This window comes from Periplaneta americana, chromosome 2, assembly GCF_040183065.1.
Source record: "Periplaneta americana isolate PAMFEO1 chromosome 2, P.americana_PAMFEO1_priV1, whole genome shotgun sequence".
In the NCBI taxonomy this organism is placed as follows: Eukaryota; Metazoa; Arthropoda; class Insecta; order Blattodea; family Blattidae; genus Periplaneta; species Periplaneta americana.
Genome location: NC_091118.1, coordinates 215513029 through 215532098, shown reverse-complemented (window position 1 = coordinate 215532098; position 19070 = coordinate 215513029).

Below are 19070 nucleotides of genomic sequence, written 5' to 3'. Positions count from 1 at the left end.
AACAAAACACACGAATCCTTACTTAACCTAAATCTTTGCTCAAATTCTCTGTCATTATACATAAAAACAATTCATGTCTATCACGGAAATGCCTTCCTTTTAATAATATTTTCTTCATTCTAAAATTTCTTCATCAGAAGAATCCATTATGTCGAAAACAATATTATTACCCTGTAACTATTTACTATATAAATTGCAGTAACTGTACTATAAAGAGAACAACATAAATACTTGATCAGTGATCAGTCAATTAACCAGCAAAAATCTGTTGATCAAATCTGATGGAAGATTGATCTCCGATCAAATACTGATTGTTCTTTCTGCAACAGAAATAGAAGTGATGGCCAATCAAACCCTCCCTGATCGCCAGTCATATTTGATCGGTGTTTCTGCAACCGGGCCTAACCGTAAATGTTTTGTTTTAAAACCATATGCAATCGTATGCAGGTTACAATGAACTAAAACTACATGTTTTAAAATCTTTAGCAATATAAAACAGTCTTTAACAAATTCTTTACAATACTGATCAATATTTCACAACTTCCATAAGTTTTCTTGTAAAGAATTGAACTGAGAGAACATTTTGATCGTGTAGAAGCAGCTTCAATCGTGTCAGACAGCAAGCTGAGGTCTCTGATGTGGATACGTATATCAATACTAATTACTGTGCTTCATAAATAATGCAACGCACGCCAGTAATAAGCCGCCATTTCCAGTATTTTCCATGTAGGCTAACAGAACGCGATGTGCGGCGTAGCAGAACAAAGACAAGCGCCTAATTTATTTGCACACATTTCTTGATGTGATTCGTGCAGACTATTGTTTTGTCGTAAGCAATTTCCGAGCGCAAGCCTAATTCCTTTATGGATCATTTCTCACATAAAAATGTTTGCAGCTAACAAGCACACATTCTCATGGGGGTAGATAAAACAAAGTTTTGTTTTTTCTTTCATCATGTTAATAACATCAAAACAATGCTTATACAAATTTTGGCCACTGGAGCGCAATTACGAAGGTCGTTCAGAGAGTAAACTTTCCTGGGGCCGTCTACAGAAAGAAAACACAAGTTCATATAAAAAGATTTATTGGAACAGATATAGTAATTGTTGAGCTATTTTTCAACATATTTCACATCGGAATTGAGAGATTTGTCATACCATAGGATCAACTTTTGTACCTCCGTCTCGTAGAAGTCTGCCACCTGGGATCGGAACCAGTGTGTGACAGTCGTCTGCACCTCTCTGTTGATCCCACGGTATAGTAAATATCTAAATTTCGGTGGGGAGTATATTGAAAAATAGTTCAACAATTGTTATATCTGTTCCAAAATATCTTTCCATGAAATTGTGTTTTCTTTCTGTAAACGGCTTCAGGGAAACTTACTTTCGGGACGGCCCCTGTATTTGTGCTCGAGTGGCTAAAATTTGTATAAGCTCTTGTTTTGCTATTATCAACATGGTGGAAGAAAAAAATAACTTTCTTACCTGCCCCATTAGAATGTTTCACAGTATCGCAACCTAATGAGTGATTTAAGATCTGACATCAATTCTGTGAAATAATTATTTTATGCAAATCGGATTCCAAGTTAAATAAACATAATACATCACCCAAATTAAACTCTGATATAACTAATTTACTTTTTCTTTACGATTAAATCCATGCCAAGCGATTTCTTCTGAACTATCGGTCGGATCTTCCTCGTAATCACGTATCTACGAGTCGATTCATCAGGAAATGAGCAAATGAAATGTAATATTAACAACACAAAGAGGCGATTTCGGTCTCATGTTTATATAACATATTTTTATCCTCTACATGTCAGAAATATTACCCTAAAGTTTTGACATACCTTTTTGTTACACCCTGTATTTTTAATCGAATGAAGAGTGCTCGACAATGTTCAAAAGAGTTAGACTTACATAAAATTCTAATGGCTTTCTTTGCAAAACCAGAATATTTCCAATTTTGCTACCATTAAGACAAATCTATTTATTATTGACTGAATGAAAAAAGTACGAATATTATAGATAATTTTGTGAAAGAACGACACTAGTTTCTTTAACAAGCATAAAACTCCTGATAACTTTGTGCAAATATATTCAATGTGTTTTCCCATGTTAAATTAGAGTCTATGAAGAGCTCTACAAATGTTGTATGGTTTACAATTTTACTCTTTTAATGAATAAAACTAAAAGTATTGTTTATAGTTTTGTTTTCACATTTTGTTGCGTTCAATTAGGATCCAGGCCAATATCCTCGGTGTCACAAGATTAGCGCACCTTGTCATGAACCCAGTAGACCAAAGCAGTATAATCAATATATTTTAACATTCAGTTCACCGCCGATTTTCGTAAATACTAAAATAGATTTACTAATGTCTGCAACATTCATGTAAGCTATGTAAATGAGGTCATAACAGGCCTCCACTTACTGAAGCTACGTTCTATAAACCTATGCCGTCGTTGCGACAGTGAGATTGAAACTCTCGGTCACGTGTTGGGTGCCTGTTACTGCGGAACTCTGGATATCACAGAATCAGATCCAAGACTGCCGAAGCCTTGTCTCACTAAACACAAAGAAGTCCGTGGCATCTCTCAAGAGGGATCCTGTTCGCGAACTGACATGCTGGACATTCCACCAGGCTCTACATCCGCCTATATTATCGACGAGACAGGAGCAACACGCTGAAGTCCACGGAGAAAAATGTAGAATTTATGAGTTCATAGTTCCATACTATTAATAATAATAATAATAATAATAATAATAATAATAATAATAATAATAATAATAATAATAATAATAATTTATTTAATCTGGCAGAGCTAAGGCCAGTAGGCCTTCTCTTCCGCCCAGCCAGACTCTAATTCTAATTGAATACAATTGCTTACATAGTTATTACATTAATATCTAGACCATAAAACAACATGAAAGTAAATAATGAAAGTTGGATAAGTAATGTTGGAGAGAGGATAGTATTTTTTAAAACTTTTTTCCTATTCAGTGTAAAATATTAATATTTTGTATGTAGAGAGCTCATACCTGTAGCAACTCAACCAAATATAAATATTTTGAAAACAAAATTATTTGGAGGCCTAAATTTGAAAAAAAATATACCCAATGCAGAATTGTACTAAAATCGATATATCTAAACCGTTTTTAAGATAGATTCAAACAGTTTTTGCAATGTATTTGCAAAAGCATGCTCTACAAACTGTCTGTAACAGAATTTTGATATTAGTCCCTACGTTTGTAAAATAAACAATTAAAATTTAATAACAATTTTCTGATTTCCTTTCTTGCAAACAAACGGGCGTATTTTTAAAATGAAATCAATTAACAAAATTCTGTTAAAGAGAAAAGTTTCCTAATAGTCTAAAGAATGTGTGTTCTAAATTTCATGCATGTATCTTTAATACAGTAGTTCAGAAATTATATCTATTTTTGTCTGGCAACGTAGCAAAAAAAAAAAATGAAGTTACTGGAAACCGATAAAACCGAGCGTGTGATTTAAAAATCCATAACGCAGGAAGTTTAAAAATGGCGACTGAACATCTGATAAGGGCACAAATACCCACAAAATGTTATGCTATGCATTCCACACATATCAGAGTATTTTAAAGAAACAATTTTTTTTTTTTTGAAAATTTACTCATTTTTTACCAAACAATATCTTAATGTGACAATAATAAACATTGATAAGAAATAGGATCGCTTGCAATTTAAAAATATCACCTTAACTTTGTGTGCTAACAAAGAGAAGAATTGTTCCAACGTTTCATCTGTTTGTTTACTACGTTTAGTTTATTTTGTTATCCTTCCTGTTCTTAATTTTATTTTCCTATTCGTTATCTATGTTTCTGTTTTGTGATTTTTCCTGTCCTCTTCTTTCAATTTCACTTTTTTTAATGTAGCCCTATTAGCTATGCTTTGTCCAGTGATGCCATCCCGTAGTCGGCAAAGCTGACAGTGCTTCTTTCTAAATGAACAGTTTACGGATTACTGAGAATGCGGTTTGCAAGTAATGTAGGGAACGAATTTCATCTTGTTTGGGTACATGATGAATTATTTTATTTAGAAATAGTTACTGTTCACATGAATGATGACATGGGAACTGAACTGATGCATGAGATTCGTCACCTCGAGGGTCGCAAATGATCTGCGGGCCACAGCTTGGAACCGCTGCGACTGTACCCGCAGTTAGTTGGGAAGCGCATTTGTCTTGTTTTCTTTTCTGTCCTCTTGTTTGCTGTTTGAATACTTAAAACGTGAAGCTTGCTGGAGGGGAAAATCAAGTCTTTTACTTCAGTCGTTTCTAGAATTCGACAGCACGTGTGTTCCTACTGACATCGACTTACAAGTTGGCATGACTATAAATTCCTAAGCCAGGGACCTAACTGATGGGCTCTCGCGGAAAATGTACGGTCGAGCATTTGGTTCCATCTTAAAAGTCTTCTCCAAAATATCCAAACGAGAATCTCCATTCATCAAGTGTTCAACCTCGGAATGTCTTCTATCTTTCAAACATTTTAAATATATTATCATTGCATTAAATGACTGCGTCCGTGGTCTGTTGGTCAGCATGCTGGCTTCCAGATCTGGAGGTCTCGAGTTCAGTTCCCGGAGTTAGCTCTTTGTGAATTTTTCTTGAAGAAGAAAAATTGCCTGGGAGTCTAGAGTATGGTTCGAAAACACACTCACATTCGTACAAAAGGAATTGGCTGAGAAGAAACTGCCTGCTGAAGGATGCACTGGAAGGAATGGTGGACGGGAGAAGAGTTCGGGGCAGAAGAAGATATCAGACGATAGACAACATTAAGATATATGGATCATATTGGGAGACAAAGAGGAAGGCAGAAAATAGGAAAGACTGGAGGATGCTGGATTTGCAGTGAAAGACCTATCCTTGGGCAGAACACTATGGATGAATGAGATGCTATAGAGTTAACAACGGAAAAAAATACATCAAATAAAGAGTAGGGTTTAGGTACATTATACTGAATTACTTACATTCGGAAACTGTGATCACGTCTCTACCCAGATACAAGGTTGGTCCATTGTGAACAGGACAGACATTTGTCGTAACTGATTAATTCTGGGCAGACGCGGAGGTGGCAAAGTTCTGTCGGGGACAAAATGTCTCAGGCCTGGGCAGTAATACCTCAATACCTGCCCACTCCACCTTCTCCTGCCTCGATACGAGTAGACAGGAAGGTAAGTATTGTCAGACCATCACATCTGTGCCCCTTCAGCGCTGTTGTTGTTCTTGAAAAAGTTAACGCCTGTACTCACTCCATTCCACCTGCTTTCCTCCCACCACGTTAAATAGCAGGCCACGAACCTTGCCGAATAGGGATGTTGCCAAACTTCCGTCAAACGGTGTCATAAATAACTGGTCCTCCATGCTACAATATCATTTCTTTCAATCAAAATACATCTTGTATTTCTACAGTTTTAAATCTAAATCCCATGTCTCGAATCACTTTCCGTAGCGTTTCTCTCCAACCTTGGAAAATATTGCCTCTCGTAACCTTCAGTAATTTCTTCAATGTCGGAACTTCTTTCTGCACGGTATAAAATTCTTGTATCTTTCTTCTTAAAATACATCGGTTCATATCATCTACAAGAATTAAAGATTCCCTTGGTCTGTTCTTCCCTGGTGATTCTAGCTTTTCATCTCCTGCACAGACTCCCTCTCTCCTGATTTTCTTTATCAGGCGCTCTGATCTGCCAATATAAATTACATAACATGTTGTATTATTAGTATTTGTTAAGTAATTTTATAGTAATCAATTGAAATAAAATAAGGCCCACCAGTGATCGCAGCTGCTCTTTTCGTTGCCTCATTTATAGGAAACAGATATTGACCTGTTTGTTTCTCTTCATCGCAAAATGCTATTACGTACTTGCTGAATAATATTTATTTCGCCACTCCGTGCTACAGTATTCATATTGAGTTGACAACACTGGACTGCAAGCGCAAATAAATTGTCCCGCAAGAAGGCTCAAAATTGTAAGTAGTGGGAGAGAGAAAGGGAGAGAGCTAGAAAAGAGAGAGATAGCAATGCAGGGAGAGAAATGAATTACCGAGGCTGAGAAGGAATTAGGGTTTAGTTCGCATATCTTACGGGGGCACAGATCCGATGGTCCGACAATATTATTCAATGACGGATTATGAACTTTCGGCTCTCGCTGGTCGTCTGAAACCCACCACTGATGCACAAGGCGGTGTAAGCGAAAAGGACAAGGGAGGGGGTTTCTACCTCCTGCACAGGGATACGTGCGAAGTTTTCAACGGTCTCCAAGACGATGTGGGAGTCCTACACAACCATGATGACTGGGTGAGCGGGAGGAGCAGCCTTCGACGTAGGGTTTAATACACAGCGATTTTTGAATGACTGCATTAAGGTAGCAGTCCCACCATCAGGCTTAACCCTCGTAATTTGCTGAGATTCTTCAAAGTAACAGTCAAACCAGAAGGATTGATGAAGGCGGAACAAACCAGAAGGTCTAATCCTTGTAACTAAAGAAGAAATATGAACACGAATCTGACTTGAGCTTTTTTTTTTAGTTATTACTCCCGACAGAGATTTGCTCTGTATGTCTACGTTCAAATTCCGGCTTCATGGGATATTGATAGATTGATACATATTGATATTGAGAGAACTTTATTTTCGAAGGCATAATATATGATTAGACATGGTCAAATATATACAATTACAATTTAATTTAAAATAAGTCAAATATAAAAAACATTTTTCATTTCGAGGGCCCATGCGTGCATCCTCAAGATTGAAGGGACACAATTTTATTAATTTCGTTTTTATATAATTCTTAATTTGAGAGAATTTTTTGTATATTTGATGTCATCAGGCAAACTATTGTAGATTTTGATACCAAAGACCATATAGGTTCTACTAGTGTTTGTAAGATGGTGAGCTGGAATAGTTAAACTATTTTTGTTAAGAGTGTCGTAGGTATGGAAGTCACAATTTTGGTGAAAATCAGGCAGATTTTTATAAATTAGTTGTAAAACATTAAAAATATATAAACCATAAACAGTAACAATATTACAGAACAGAATAATTATTTATGTAGGTATTGTACTCTGATATTGTTTCTTGTAATAACACTACGTCATTAATTGTAATTAGCGATATATAGTAATTAGATAATTAGTTACTTTTATCGACTATGTCCCTGTAGCAGAGAAGTAATTTTGGCGCTGGGTGTAATAACAGCTTAAATAGAAAACCCGTGTTTTGAGAAAAACAATGTCAAAGTTTTAGAACAATGTACAAATTGTATTAGTACATATACTTGTATAATTTATTTTGTCCTATAATATTTTAGACTGTACAAATTATTCAAATTCGATGTCAAATATAATTTAAACACAGCGTATTTTTAAATATTTGTAAATAAGGTATGGAAAACTTAAGTTGTTATTGAATTGAAAGTCTGAGACTTCTTGATCTAAATCAGAGTACCTAGGCATTAAACAGTAGAGAAGCGTTACTTCACTAACATATTATGTATACTAACTTTATTGAATGAATAATAAGAAACTATGACTTCAGCTTATCAAAATTATACAGAATAAGAATTTTAGCCGATAAGCCCTTATACTATTTATGAAAATATACTGTACAAACAAAATAACGTTCCTTTTTAAATTTCTAATAATAAAAACAGAAGATGTATTAAGAAAATAAATAATAAATAATCTAAAGGTTTTCTTTGCTATATTCACTTAAAATCTCTTCACGGTTTAAGCACTTATCATAATGGTACCTTTCACATAGTTCACAAATACAACTTTCACTTGGATTGTGAAAATATTTTAAGAGTCCACTGCAAGAATGATGGATGTCATTTGGAATACATTTTGCAGGAGAAGCGATTGAAAGTTTGAAATGCTTAGCGCTCAAAGCTTAACTGTGATTTTCCGATCATTACTGGACAATGACTATCAGTGTTAATGCCATATAACTCTCTATGTACATTCTATATGTCTTAAGCTATGCATTGACAGTCTTGGTTCATTTTCGACAAGAAAGTGACATCCATCATTCTTGCAGTGGACTCTTCATTTATTTTTGCAGAATTTATGGTAGCAGCTATATAGGCTTACTGCTAATCGAGTGATCGCGCTTTTTAAATCCTCATTTGGTTGTCCGGTTTCGATTACCCACGCCATCAGTTGCATAAAACTGCTCCCGGATCTGTTCTCTCTTCTCATCCCCTCAAATGCACATCAGTAGGGAAGGTGCAATCCACTTGCTGAATGTACAAAAACCAACTTTTCTCAATCATAAATACAGATAATTCGCCTCTGAATTCAAACCGGCATGGTTGCCACATCTCTCTTTTCAATGCCTTACTGCTGCAAGCTATTACTCCATGCAATTCGGTCAGGGTTATAACGTCACTTCTTTTGCAGTCGTTAGATGGCAGCATAGTAAAATTTATAACAAATGCAATACAATGGAGGAGGATATGATAATGGGTAATCAAATAGTATACAGAGAATGCAATAAAAATAGATTTGTAGTAAACAATGTATGACAAAAAAAAATAAAAGTAAAGAAATGAAACGCAACGGACTGGAATGGAATGGAGCACCGCTATCGCGCATGGATCTCGAGACGCTTTTAATTTGTCGTTTTGTGACGAAATGAAGTGCAATTAGCTGCCGCTGCACGCAGCGCCGCGACATTGCTGTTGTAAGTGAAAACGAAAACAAAAGGAATCAGCGCAGGTGACCTGGGCAGGACTGGAATCGAATTCCCTTCTTATAAAAATTAAATAGACCAGAAGAGGTAGTCTAGGAAATGGGGTGTGTGCTGAAGAAACGATCCAATAAGACGCGACGAGACGGCAGGGAAGGGGATGAAATGTTGCCAGGAAACGTGCCGGGAAATTGCGATTAATTCTAACAAAGGAATCGAGATAAATCGATAGTGATCTGCGGCCGACCTCAATTTTCAATGCTTTTAACACTGCTTCTTCCATTTCCTTACAAGTAGGAGAGGAAGAATAAATGAAGGAAACGAAGAAAAGAAGAACAAAACAAACTAAGAATGAAATCACAGAAATTAAGAATGAAATGAGACAAAGAAACACTGAAATTAAGAAGCGACGACATAAATAAATTAAGAGATAAACTATGAGATTGACGAATCAAGAAAGGAAAAACAAAACACGCGATAAAATAAGGAAACTAGCGACGAAACAAATAAATGAGGAAACTAAAATACAATCAGAAACACCGACAAAGAGAGATAAAGGGAATAAAAAAACCAACAAAGAGACTATTGAAGAAAGTGAGAGGGAAAGCAAAGAAACAAACAAAAGATCAGACAAGGAGAAAGTAAGAAAAACAACAAATAAACAAATAAAGGAGCTCAGAAAGATAAGGATAAGAACGAAAACAGAAGAGTGACGGAGGATATGCAAACAAAAAGAAAGTGTCGCTACACAGTGACACTACAAGACTACACAATTTCAAGTTCAAAAGTGTTTAAATTTGTTGAAATGGCTCGGACAATTCCTTTGCTAAGTTATTGAGGGGAGAGGAAATTATTTAAAATACCCTTTGATATGTGTGGAATGCATTGCACAATATTTTGTGGGTATTTGTGCCCTTATCGGATGTTGAGTCGCCATTTTTAAACTTACTGCGTTATGGATTTTTAAATCACTCGCCCACTTTTATTGTTGTTTCCGGTAAATTAAATTTTCATTTTTTTTTCTTTAAAATACCCTTTGACATGTGTGGAATGCATAGCATAACATTTTGTGGATATATGTGCCCTTATCGGATGTTGAGTCGCCATTTTTAAACTTACTGCGTTATGGATTTTTAAATCATTCGCCCACTTTTATTGTTGTTTCCGGTAAATTAAATTTTCATTTTTTTTCTTTAAAATACCGTTTGATATGTGTGGAATGCATTGCATAACATTTTGTGGGTATTTGTGACCTTATCGGATGTTGAGTCGCCATTTTTAAACTTCCTGCGTTATGGATTTTTAAACCTGTCGCCCACTTTTATTGTTGTTTCCGGTAAATTAAATTTTCATTTTTTTTTCTTTAAAATACCCTTTGATATGTGTGGAATGCATTGCATAACATTTTGTGGGTATTTGTAACCTTATCAGATGTTGAGACGTCATTTACTTCCTGCGCTATGGATTTTTAAATCACACGCCCGCTTTTATCGGTTTCCAGTAACTTCATTTTTTTTTTTGCTACGTTGCCAGACAAAAATAGATATAATTTCTGAACTACTGTATTAAAGATACACGCATGAAATTTAGAACACACATTCTTTAGACTATTAGGAAACTTTTCTCTTTAACAGAATTTTGTTAATTGATTTCATTTTAAAAATACGTCCGTTTGTTTGCAAGAAAGGAAATCAGAAAATTGTTATTAAATTTTAATTGTTTATTTTACAAACATAGGGACTAATATCAAAAATCTGTTGCAGACAGTTTGTAGAGCATGCTTTTCCAAATACATTGCAAAAACTGTTTGAATCTATCTTAAAAACGGTTTAGATATATCGATTTTAGTACAATTCTGCATTGGGTATATTTTTTTCAAATTTAGGCCCCCAAATAATTTTATTTTCAAAATATTTTTATTTGGTTGTGTTGCCAGAGCTATGAACTCTCTACATGCAAAAAATTAATATTTTACACCAAATAGGAAAAAAGTTTTTAAAAAACACCATCCTCTCCCCTTAAGGAGACCTTTTCGTCAAAGGGTAAGGTAATTTATTTTCAAGGAGGTTATGTAGTTGCCCGCGCTTTGAAGTATTGATGCAGGCTCACCAACACAGGAAAATAAAAATTTTGTATTTTGGACGAATAAGGTTATAAAAATTAGGTGAAAACAGTAATTATTTTCTTTGCCCAATTATTTGAATTCTTATTCTGTTTTCGCTTTATTTCACAGCATCGATTGCAGGAAGTTCATCCTCCTAATGAGAGAGGAGTGGCTGAACACGAGTTCTTGGCGGCTGATTCCTCGTCCGCGTTACACAAACGACCAACAATTGCCAAACTCTTCGGTTTCAGTCCAGACTTGTTGCCATCTCCATACAAAATGACACAAAAATGTTCAGAGAGAAAACAAAAAGCAGCTGTTCTTACGAACCAAGAAAATATGAAAGCAATCAAAATCGGATTAGGAAGAAAAAGAGAAACCGAGAGAGCTCTGTGAGACAGGAAATTACCAAGCGGATGCAGAATCAATCTGCGTCATCATCAGAAACCAACGAAGAAACGGACGACGAAGATAATTATAGTCATGTGGGGTCCGCAACGTCAAACACAGAGACCCGAGATCGATTAAACTTGAGGCAGGGGAAGAGAACGGAATGGTATCATGGGAAATGTGTTCCGAGGGGAGGGAAATGACATTTATTTGATAATATCATTTTCACCTGATCCTAATCGCCAAACTACGTGAGGAGGACGAACTACAGTAAAATCTCCGTTAACCGAACCCAAAACTGGTTTAACGGAAGCCTCTCAGTTGTGCAACTGAGATTAAAAGTTATATGAGGGCCGTATTCACAGACATTTTTAGCGCGGGCTTCCGGTGGATGATCAGCGTTTTTCGTATTCATAAACTAGTGTTAGCGATAGGATATGATTTGAATTCTGTTCTAGTAACCAGTGGATAGCCGAGGCTAGCTTAGTACGCTCGTAGCGCGTGCTGCGAAATGTCTATGAATAGCACCTTGCAACTCCAACATTTCGAAAACCTACAACTTTTACATTTCAAATTGTATAGTTGTGGTTCCGGAAGGAGCAGAAGCAGAAACTCAAAAAGTTTATTAGTAAGTTGTAGTGCGCGTAATAGCCGTAGTGGCGCTGCAACAGATTGTTCTAAAATGGAGATTTCAAACGAGCGTACACAGGCAGTTAGTGATATGCAGAAACAAAATCCATTATTGAAGTCCAACGAAACTTTCGTCGTATTTATAATAAGGAACAAAATCCATTATTGAAGTCCAACGAAACTTTCGTCGTATTTATAATAAGGACTCTTCGACATTCAAATTGTTGGATCGTTTTTCTTTCAAGAGAATACTGTCACTGGCAACAGTTACTTGGATATGTTGGAGAATTTTGCCGTATCACACACAGCCAGGCAGCTAACAATAATGTTTCAGTACGATGATACTCCACCATATTGGAGCCTCGACGCCCTACAGTTTTTAAATTACACATTCTCCAATCATTGGATTGGTCATGGCGGTCCAATTCCTTGACCTCCGCGTTCCCCCGACATTGCCCCACTAGATTTTTTCTTCTGGGGTGCGTCAAAGACAGAGTATACACTACAAAAGTTTATGACATAATGGACATAAGAGATGCCATAAACTCTGTCACAGAAGACATGCTGAACAACAAATGGCGTGAAATCGACTATAGGTGTGACATTCTTCGCCCACGTGCAAGTGCACTGAACTGAATTAACTGAGTAACACTAAAAACTTGATGAGTTACATTATCATTTTCATGTACAGTAATTATAGTAACACATTTTCCTTTGCTCTATATTTGTTTAAATTGTTGGAGTCTCATTATGGATATCCTGTATTATGTACTGTATTTGTGAAATACGAAATTTACGTATGATGTATGGGACACTGGTATTATATTTTATGCTCGACCTTGCCGAAATGTAGTAATTATACACCTGGTAGCAGTCCTTTAAAGCATGTCATTAAAGTACACCTACTCATTAAAGTACAGGTGTTCAGCCAATGACAAGTCAGCTTTGTACCGTTATAAAACCTCAGCCAATGACAAGTCAGCTTTGTACTGTTATAAAACCGCAAGTATCGATTATTCTCGGATATGCAATCGAAAGAGAATTAGCGAAAAGTCACGGAGGCTGGAAATCCAATACTGTCGCAGAAGGTTATGTTCTGTTACTATAATAATAATTAGAGTTAATTGTAAATAATATTCAAATAAATTCAATTTGTCATCTCGTTTTTGAATTCTAAATCAATTTTCAGGTTATACCAGAGTAATGTTAATCTTATTCTGTGCCAAGGTCAATGAAATTCGGCCTCGGAAAAAATCAATACTTTCGCGTCTGCGCACATCTCACAATTCATGTCAGTTCGCACATAACCATAATTTTGAATACTTTCAAGTTAGAAATATGGTCGAGCATAAAAAGTCGTATGAAACTTGCCTATAATGGTAATTAGGACGCTCGTATGAAAATTATGAAACTCGCTTGCACTCGTTTCATAAACAATCATACTTGCGTCTTAATTACTACCATTATAGGCTCGTTGCATAATGTACTATTAATTTGTGGACAAAATGTAAGGGCAAAGTTGATGCAGTTCTGAAGACAAGTAGTCGTCACTAAGCAGAGAAATGCTTGCGAGGGCAACAACAATAATAATTATAATAATTTTAAACTTCTTGGTATTACTGTGGACAGCACACTTACTTGGGCAGATCATGTTGATTCTGTTTGTAAAAAATTGTCAAGAGTAATATTTCTTCTGCGAAATTTGAAAATGTATGTTCCGAAGAATTACATTAGAGTTGTCTATTTTTCTTATTTTCATAGTATACTTTCTTATGGACTACTTTTATGGGGTAATAGTTCTCACACTAATAAGGTACTTATGTTACAAAAAAAGCTATTAGAATTATAACTAATTCATCAATGAAGGCACACTGCAGACCGTTATTTGTAAATGAAAAAATTATGACTGTAACATCACTGTATATTTATCAAGCCCTAAATTTCGTCAAAGAAAATTCACAAATGTTGACACATAGGAATGATGTTCGTATATACAACACCAGAAACCGTGACCTTTTTGACATACCTAAGTGTAGGCTAACTAAAACAATGAATAATTATTTTATTACGTCTTTAAAAATAGCAAAAAAATTTCCGAGATATCTAATTAATCTGGAAAGGAAGTCTTTTAACAGACTTGTCTCTGGTTGGTTAATAAACAAACCATTTTATGAAATTAATGAATTTTTTAATGGCAACGTTGTTGAGAGTTTTTGAATTAATTTTATTGTTTTGTTGTTTGCTCTTTATTACTGACTTTGTCAATTGCACTATGTTGTGTGCTCTGACTGTATAACACTGAACACTGAATACTGAACACGTGCTATTTTTCACGCGAGTAGATTAAATCCACTCCTAGCACCAAACAGTAAAAGATGCGAACAAAAGAAGAAAAAGAAAAAATTCCAACTTTATCTTTAAGATACACAGTTATGAAGAACCAATATTTAAATCTGGCAATACTGCACCTATTGTATGCATTGTATCGACTTTTTTAATACATGCGCCGCTTCCATGCACACAACGTAACACTTAATTTCTAACATTTTAACTCTAAAAAAAAAAAGCATAGGCCCTACACTTACTTTCCGAAATATTGCTTATCTGAAAAAGTTTTAGCCTTCTTTATTTCGGTTAACAGAGTTTTCATTGATTTTGTTACCTTTTTTTTTAAGAAAAGTTTAACAATATTATTCATTTTAAGCATTGATATACGTACAGTAAATAAAATAACATTGTAACTATGTATAATAATAAGAGTTCATATGAAAGGGTCGGCTGTGGCCAATATTTTTCAAGTTACGAAATATTCAAATGTCAAGTACTTACTACTGGCTTATCATAAGACCACGAGTAAATCTAAACATTCCAAATTCTGCCATTTTTTTTTCACCACGAATCTGGGAACGAGTGCCCATGTGGTGGGAAGTAAGTACGATTCTTTGTCAATTAACAGGTTTATTTGAAATCAAGGATAAAAGATGGCACAGAACTCGAAATCTTTCCTAACGATTATTTCTTTCAATTTGGCTCTTTTAAACGACGAATGTCTACGGCAGCTGTACACATCCTCAGCAGCTTGAATAAGCGAACTGCAGCTGACCGGGGGAGTGTAGCTTCCTCGGATAGATGGCGCCTTGAAAAGTCGGCGGCATGGCCTCCTGGTTAAGGATGCAGCAGATTCAGGCACATGAATTGCGAACAGATGCCATCGATCTGAGGAGGCTGCAGAAAAACATCACAGGGAGGCGGAGGTGTGGTCTCCTGTCAGAACTGGATGCTGTGGCTCACTCGAAACGATGACACGATATAGAGAATCACATTGTTGATGAGTGATCCCACAATTAGTTCAAAAATCATCCTACAATAAGCCTAAGGCTGCGGTGCTTGCCTGCTGGCCCTCCTCCGCAAAGAAAAGAAAGAGACTAGTGAAGTACTTTGTGTGGAGTGTAGCATTGTATGGGATAGATACATGGACATTACGACGAAATAAACAGTAACATCTAAAAGCATTTGAAATTTGGATATGGAGAAGAATGGAGCGTGTGAAATGAACAGACAGAATAAGAAATTAAGCTGTGTTGGAAAGTGTGGGTGAAGAAAGAATGATGCTGAAACTGATCAGGAAGAGGAAAAGAAATTGGTCGGGTCAATGGCTGAGAAGAAACTGCCTACCGAAGAATGCACTAGAAGGAATGGTGAACGGGAGAAGAGTTCGGAGCAGAAGAAGATATCAGACGATAGACGACATTAAGATATATGGATCATATGAGGAAACAAAGAGGAAGGTAGAAAATAGGAAAGATTGGAGAAAGCTGGGTTTGCAGTGGAAGACCTGCCCTTGCGCAGAGCACTATGAATCGTTTAAATAATGTTCCCTTTGCATACAAGTGTAACTAAGTTTTATACAAAAACCTAGTCAACAAAAACCCTATAGGCCAGGCATGTCAATTAATGCCCACAGGAGCAAGCGCGCGTTTTAGAGCCCAGGAGAGCCTGAGCGCTTTACAGCGGAAAGGAAAGAGACAGACGAAAGAGGTGGTTTATGCCGCTTGGTCGAGCTATATTCAGGGATGACCAGCACTGATTCAATAGATAAAGGGAAGAGAACTTATTAAAACTGTATCCATGGTAATTTTTAGATTTGTCTGAGAAGTATAAGTGCACTATAAGAATGCAAGTTTTAATTTTAATCCTCTCTTTTCACAAGTTTGATTTTTTTTATTCAAAAGAAATATTTTCACAACTTTTCATATATAAAAGTGACATTTTCAGATATAGGCCTATTTATTTAGTAGCCTTACAGAATGTTTTCGTAAATCTAATAAACCGTATATACGTATTACTGAAGATAGTGTATTGAAAATTTTGAAAATATTCGCATGGAAATTGTTTGTAAGGAAATAAATTAACAAAGCTATAGTTACTGTTACATCATAAGCAAAAGATTAGTGTACATGTGTTGTGAAAATGTCAGCTCTATAGCTTTAGCAGATTTCGAGAAAATAATTTAATATTCTGATGATAGGAAGTTGCTCACAAATATCACCTTAAAAGCATAATGCGATAAGAGTTTTGTTATGTAATATTAGTTACACTTAAAACAGATACAGTAGCTAGGTAACTTTGCTTTGGACTGTGATATTGTTTTGATTAGTTTATTGATTACTTTTGTAAGGCTAAAGATACCATCAATATAAATTCCAACTTATCATGTCATACTCAATCTCTTTCTTTAGAATACCACTTTCTTTATGAATGATGTGTTTCATCCACTTAATACAGTATAATATTATACTACTATGGAATTTAAGTGGCTATTCCTTCTTAACTTTCTATTATGTTATTAAGATTTAAAACACAACTGCAATATTAAGAAATCAGTGTTAGTACTTTTGTTTTACAGACAATATAGATAATATTAAACAGAAAGAAGCCATATAAAAATAACGACATAAAATTTCACGTTCCATTTGAAGTTTGTGCACCACTGTTTTCTTAATCCAACAGGTTGCTTATTCATATACACAACCCTTCCTCTTTCCATACTTAGCGCTTGCTGCCCGCGCACGACGTCAAGGTCAGAAAAATGCGCTTGCTTTGACATCACTGCTATAGGCCATTAAAGGGAATAATAGAATTCCCAAATAATTTGTCTACCTATTCTTTTGCAGCTGACAATATGTCCAAAACTAATATACTATATTTCTTTAAGATAATTTTAAAAGAAATGCCTTTTTTTTTTTCGTTTTTGTCACAGAAATGAAGACTTTTGCAAAAAGCCTATTTTTGCGAAAATGTAAGTAACAATTACTGTGATAAAATGTGCATATATTCCTTAGTTCTCACATTTCGTTGTTATCGCTAATAACAAAAAAGAAAACAAACAAAAAAAGCTCTGTCTATAAGTAATTTTCTTTTTGAACTAAATAGTATAGGCAACAAACTGCTTCAGTTAACAAAGCCCTCCAGACAGCTTACAAATTTCTGTAGTTGCAGGCGGTTGTCGGTAAGACACGTGAAGCATATAAATGTGACAAACTCACTAACACAATGCAAGGTTTACAAATTTCAGTACAACAAAATGCCATACATTTCAAAATAAATATTTCAATAAGGCTGCATTATTAGACCGGACTCCAAACAAAACCTTATATGAAGAGGAATATACTGTGAAATTAGAGCCCATGTAATACAATATTCCTTCATACATTAAAATTTATATTAACTTTCCTTGAATTTCGCACATTTTTGCATTACAATATAGACAAGTAGCGCATTCTAGAGAGCAATTTTGAATCTGTAGTTTAATTTTCGTGGACAGATGGCAGCACATGATCACATATATAGCATATTATACGAAGCCTTATTGATCCAACACTTGCAATGTACATCACTGACCTTCAGAGCCATCTATCGAGTAAGTCTCGCATCTTTCGCCTCCCATCTGGCGGCAGAAATTTGCGTTATCCAGCGCGCCAGATTTTAAAATGTATAAACATACCTGAAACAAAAGAAAACAAGAAAGCTGAAGTAAGGGCACTCAGAGTACGGGTTAGAACCTCGGAACACATTGCTCATACTCGAAGCTACATGCAGTTGTAACACAGTCCTGCACTACTAGTCCAAGCGAAGAAATCAGTCATGAAAGCTTAAAAAGCGCGTCGTGCAGGTGACAAACTTTTTCACCACAGTTTCCTCACGTGATATTCCCCCATTGTTTACAGAAAGACAACAATTTACTGTCCACCACAGTAAGCCACGTGATTTTATCAACAGTAATCTCACTAGAGGTTTTGATTTATCTAGAGAAAATCAAAACTCGAGTGGGATTTAATTGACTATTACACGGTTAGAAGAAAGTATATAAAGATTAGAAGTAACAAAGTACTCCAATACAATAAAATATTAATTGACTTACTAAAATATAACTGTCTTCAAATGTATTATTGTACCATCTCAACATTACGCTAGATGGCAGTAGTGTTTATGATTATGTTTTCTTGTTATCAGTTGTGCCAACTATGGAATCTTCATTGAACTCTGTTACTAGTCAAGAAGGCTTTGTTGATTCAGTTCCATTTTTATTAAAACATTTGCATTCCACTTCAATCATCCGGATCCCAGTAATCAACGTCACTTGACAGATGATTTTCAATAAATCTTAGTATTAAACAATCTCTGATACTTGACTATTCATAATATAATATAGCAGAAGCTATAACAAACATAACCTAAATAATATAAACAAGTGTTAGAAAAGTTTTAATTAGGGATGATGAAATAAACAAGAAACGTTTTAATTAACGATGATGAAATAAAAAATAAACATGAACAATTTTAAAAGGAACAATTATTGAAAGTACAATTTTCAAATTTGAATGTTTTAGTGGATGGTGGTTCAGTTGATGTTATATTGGACGTTTGCGTAAAAGAAGTGAACTCGTTGGTGTATTCCTCAACTTATTCAGGATTTCCGAATGGTGCTCTTCATATATGACCGTGATCTTTATTAATTCCTGTTCTTGAATGCCAATGCGAGTCATACTTGAAAGTGTTGTGCATCGACTGGAGTGGTTTGTAATTTTCTATTTTTTGACGTCCAGACCAGTGCAGTTTTAAATGATGGCAAACAAAGAAACAAATGCTAGGGTAGTGAAAAAAATAAACAAATGCTAGGGTAGTGAAAAAAATAAACAAATGCTAGGGACGCGATA